This window comes from Saccopteryx bilineata, chromosome 5, assembly GCF_036850765.1.
Source record: "Saccopteryx bilineata isolate mSacBil1 chromosome 5, mSacBil1_pri_phased_curated, whole genome shotgun sequence".
Taxonomy (NCBI): Eukaryota; Metazoa; Chordata; class Mammalia; order Chiroptera; family Emballonuridae; genus Saccopteryx; species Saccopteryx bilineata.
In genome coordinates, this window is record NC_089494.1 from 206,457,901 (window position 1) to 206,463,157 (window position 5,257).

Sequence of the window (5,257 nt, forward strand, 5' to 3'; positions counted from 1 at the left end):
CACCCCCTTCAAAAAAACCCAAAAACAAACCAAAAAAACTGAATCATTGGAGGAGGAAACAGATGAGGAAATAGATTTTGTATAAAGGACAATTCCGGTTTTAGTTTCTTAACTCATTCTGACTGGGACGAATTCACCAGAACTCACTGTCCCTCGCACTGCATTCTGATGCCAGCCAGAATCCAGACCTGTTTTTCGAAGAACAGCTTTCTGTGTTGGTGGTCTGCCCTTTGGGAGCTTGGATTATTACTCTGTGTTGGGCAGATAAAATGTATTATGCTCACTTTGTTAAAGAGGCCGTTGCCCAGGTGATATTAATGTGTGTTGAGAATTGTAGCATGAGGCTTGGTTTTGGGATTAAGCCTTTCCCACCCTTTTTGGTGTAAGGTGGTACAATCCAATCATGCCTCAGAGAAGTGACTTTGTATTAGAGACTTCCCTATTTTGTATATTGGATTAGAGGTTGTGAAGCTACACTATAAAATAGGGGTAGAACGGGAACTTGCCGCTTGGTTCCTGAGGTTAGCATGAGAGAGCAGAGAGAATAGAGCCAGCAGCGGGAGGAGGCCACGTGGAGGAGGCCAGGAAAAGCAGCCAAGATGGCGGAGTACTGAGTGAGATGCCAGTTTGTACAGAGTTTGTATCTGGGATAAGGAAGGAAATGGGGAACTGAGGAGAATAAGGCTGTTGAGCTAGAAACCTTTGATTCTAGGAAACTCGGATAAGTCAGTAGCTTTGTGAGCACTGAATGTGACTGGGTTTTGGAGCCCAGAGTGTATTTTTACTTGCCCGCCGGGTGCAAGCTAGATTAAAGACTATGGCCCACCAGTTTTTGGCTCCATGGTTTCTTTACCGACTGTCCGAATCCAATGCGAACTTGCATAGGCCAGACGGCTGCTGTGATAATGACCCTGGCCGTAGCTCCTGGCTTTACACTCTGTAACTCATTATTTGGGTGGGTATGATAGGATTACATATAACAGATATATATCAATATCACAGTATTTATTTGCTCTTTTACAACTTTAATGATTATAAACTTCAGAGTGTACTGTGTAACTTAGAAAATAAATAAACCTAGAACTTTTCAATTGCTTGCCTTGCCTACTTTTCTATATCCCCTGTTTAAAACTTGGAAAGCTCCTGCAAGCACTTTTGCAGACAGCCTACCAAAGTAGACTTCTCTTGAGTCCTTGCCTCAGCATCTACTCAGCTACTACCTTAGCTTAAGCTCTTATTTCTCACCTATTCCTTTGGTACCTTGACTTTACTACCTTCAGGATCCCCATCTCTCCCAAATTGCATCCAGAGAGATCTTTCTAAAACACAAAACCCTTCTCTGGCTTTCCATCGTGTTCAGAATAAAGACAAAATTCCTGCATGGCAAGAGACAAAGATAGAAAGTTCAGGTCATTTATTGACTGATCCAGTCTCCCATTAATCACTCAAGTGCCATCTGTATTCTGGCCCCCTTCAGTTGATATTTTTCTAATAGTCTTTCTAATATTTTTCCAATACTGTTCTCTCCCCTAGTTTATCCTCCTCTGTTTTCACCCTCCCAAACTACCTGGCTAATTCCCACTCATCCTTCAAGGATCAACTCGAGCTTTGTCATCTTCAGTAAGTATTTCTGTTAGACTCCCCAAAGTAAGAACCTCGCTCATGTCCTCTCAGAGCAAATATACTAACATACCTCTTATCACAACTGCACTGTGACTACCTGTTCACTTGTCTGTTTCTTTCACCAATGTTGAACTCAGAGAAAATTCAATATCTTCTTATTCACCTTTGTGTCCCAGTCCCTAAAATAGTTCCGGCCTGAATGGATTGTTCCATTCTGATTATTTTTAAATTGTCCACCCTGATTTTTGAGGGAATGAAAGAATGAAGGGATGAATAAATGGCTAGCTTGCTCTATCCAAAAACAAAAGGCACACACAAATGATAAATTGAGAAGAGTTTAATAAAGGAACTACTTAAAAAGGTGTAGACAAGGTGAGGAAAACCCAGGATGAAAAATGAAGCGCTCCCACCCTGCCCACCCCTCCCCTCAGCCCTGTTCTGCTTCTGGTTGGCAAGGCACTGGGCTCCAGAGGGTATGGCTGTGGTGGTCGCAATGGGGAATCCAGATGTTCTTATCCCTAAAGCCATCAGCAACAGGATGAACTCCAAAGGCCTTCAGAAGATGCACTGGTATTGCTCAATGTGCCAGAAGCAGCGCCAGGACAAGAATGTCTTTAAGTGTCACTGTGTGTCCTAATCTTCTCAGAGACACTATTGCTGTCTTCAGAAAGCCCTCAGCAGTTAGTAAATTATTTTTCAGAGGAATTCTGAAATGAATTTCTAGAACTTTTCAAGAGATACTCTGGCACTAGAAGAATTCACAACATTGTTTATAATGAGTACAAAAGCCACCAAGAGTACACCCCTGTGAATACCACTGCTCTATTGGTAATAAAGCTCCAGGTTTATCCCATCGTGGATTTCATAGTCCTCCAGAGAAACGTGGTCCTTTAAAATCATGTACCACTTCTTCAACACAATCTTATTCCAATGGGTACCCGTTTGGGCTGCGATCAACTTCTTAAGGTCCCCGATGGTGTCATCAGTGTTGCACTTTACTCGGACCTTCTTTCCCAGACGGTCATTGCAAACAACCTCAATCATCTTATTTCCAACTGCCTAGGAGCTGCAGAGTCACAACCTCCTCTTTGGAGAACAAAGGGCCACAGCAGATGCCGACAAACGGAAACGGAAGTACGCAAATGAAAGCACCCGCCCCTCCCGCAGTGCCAATCAATAAAGGGTCGCCAGTTCTTTGGGTCCCAGGCCAATCCTCGCCTTGGCGTCCCCAGGAGCAGCTATGGGGTCTCTATACTTCAGGTCTGGTTCCCCGGGGCTGGTGGGATAGAGATGAAAATGCGGTTCTAAGGGAAGTAACCTCACAGTGTAGTAGGACCATAAATTCCTGAGAAGTCGTGGGTAGTCTCCCACCCGAGCTGATGCTAATATAAAGACCTACATACACCTGAGCCTGGCCAGTGGTGGTGCAGTGGATAGAGAGTGGACCTGGGACACTGAGGCCCCAGGTTTGAAACCTGAGGTCCCCAAATTGAGTGCAGACTCGCCAGCTTGAGCATGGTGTCACCTACTTGAGAGTGGGATCATCAACATGATCCCACCGTCACTGGCTTGAGCCCAAAGGTCGCTGGCTTGAGCAGCTTGGTCCAGGCACATATGATAAGCAATCAGTGAACAACAACAATCAAGTGCCATAATGACAAGTTGATGCGTCTCATCTCTTTCCCCGTCTGTCTATCCCTCTCTCCCTCCTGCCCTCTCTCTACTGCGCTAAAAAAATTACACCCTTGGAACAATGAAATTATTATGTTATATAATTTGACAATTTATCAGTGAAGTAGGGATTCTTGATACTACACATCTTCAACACAATCGAAGATCTTATGAATTAGAACCTGTTGAATTTTGATTTCTATCAAGAGATCCATGCATAGAAAATTTAGACCTGGAATTCATTTATTTTGCAGAAAGATAACCATAGCTTTAACTGGAACTGACTAGTGATAAAGAATTGAAGGTGAGTTTTTAAAATACAGCATTTCTTTTTTTTTTTAAGAGAATATGTGCTGTAGTCCTTCTTTCTTTAATCTTATTCAGAAACTATGATCCATACCAACTTCAGAACAAATTCCTTATTTTTTATACATACTGAGAGCTTTAGAAGTGTAAAGTTATTCACTATGGTACTTTCCATTATAATGACAATCTCAACCGTCAGGCATCACTACTCAGTAAGAAAACACAGAGAAGGCAATCTCAGAAGGAAGGGGAGTTGGAGATCAATGTCTGGGTTTTTTTGTTTTGTTTTGTTTTAATTTATTCATTTTAGAGAGGAGAGGGGGAGACAGGGAGAGAGAGAAGTGGGGGAGGAGCTGGAAGCATCAACTCCCACATGTGCCTTGACCAGGCAAGCCCCGGGTTTCGAACCAGCAACCTCAGCATTTCCAGGTCGACGCTTTATCCACTGCACCACCACAGGTCAGGCTGTCTGGTTTTTATGTACCTTGACCACGGGCCTTCAGCAGACCAAGTAACCTCTTGCTTGAGCCAGCGATGTTGGGCTCAAGCTGGTGAGCTTTTTGCTCAAACCAGATGAGCCCTTGCTCAAGCTGGCGACCTCGGGGTCTCAAACCTGGGTCTTCCACATCCCAGACCGATGCTCTATCCACTGCGCCACTGCCTGGTCAGGCAATACAGCATTTCTTGATTTATTTTGGCTAAGTATCTCCAGAGACTGCTGTGATGGATTCACAGTCTTCTTCCATTCTGATCAGCATACTTGTATGAAACTAGTCTCTCTACTAGAAGGATTATTAAAACAAGACACAGTACTTTAGTTTCATTATCACTTGTGAGTAGCATGGCTGTCAATCCAACCTAGATTCAATAAATCAAGAAGCCAATTTGGCCTGACCAGGCGGTATCGCAGTGGATAGAGCGTCAAACTGGGATGCCGAGGACCCAGGTTCGAGACCCCGAGCTCTCCAGCTTGAGCACGGCTCATCTGGTTTGAGCAAAAGTTCACCAGCTTGAACCCAAGGTCACTGGCTTGAGCAAGGGGTTACTCGGTCTGCTGAAGGCCACATATGAGAAAGCAATCAATGAACAACTAAGGTGCTGCAATGCGCAATGAAAAACTCATGATTGATGCTTCTCATCTCGCCGTTCCTATCTGTCTGCCCCTGTCTATCCCTCTCTCTGACTCTCTCTCTGTCTCTGTAAAAAAAAAAAAAAAAAAAAGGAGCCAATTTGTCCCCTGGCCAGGTAGCTCAGTTGGTTGGAGTGTCATCTGGATACACCAGTGTTGCAGGTTCAATCCCTGGTAAGGAAAAACAAATCAATATTTCTCTCTCTTTCTCTCATCAATAATTTTTTTTAATAGAAGCAAATTTATCACATTAAAAATAGAGTGTTTGCCTGACCAGACGGTGGCATGGTGGATAGAGTGTTGGACGAGGATGCAGAGGACCCAGGTTCGAAACCCCAAGGTCGCCTGCTTGAGCGCAGGCTCATCTGGTTTGGGCAAGGATCACCAGCTTGGACCCAGGGTTGCTGGCTCAAGCAAGGGGTTACTCGGTCTGCTGAAGGCCCGCAGTCAAGGCACATATGAGAAAGCAATCAATGAACAACTAAGGCATTGCAACAAGAAGCTGATAATTGATGCTTCTCATCTCTC

The 5,257-nt window shown here is 44.1% G+C and overlaps 1 pseudogene; it reads right to left on the reverse strand.

The window, feature by feature from the left end:
- Positions 1-2,445: 2,445 nt before the first annotated feature.
- Positions 2,446-2,667, reverse strand: LOC136306728 (ubiquitin-like protein 5 pseudogene; annotated as a pseudogene).
- Between the last annotated feature and the right edge of the window lie 2,590 nt (positions 2,668-5,257).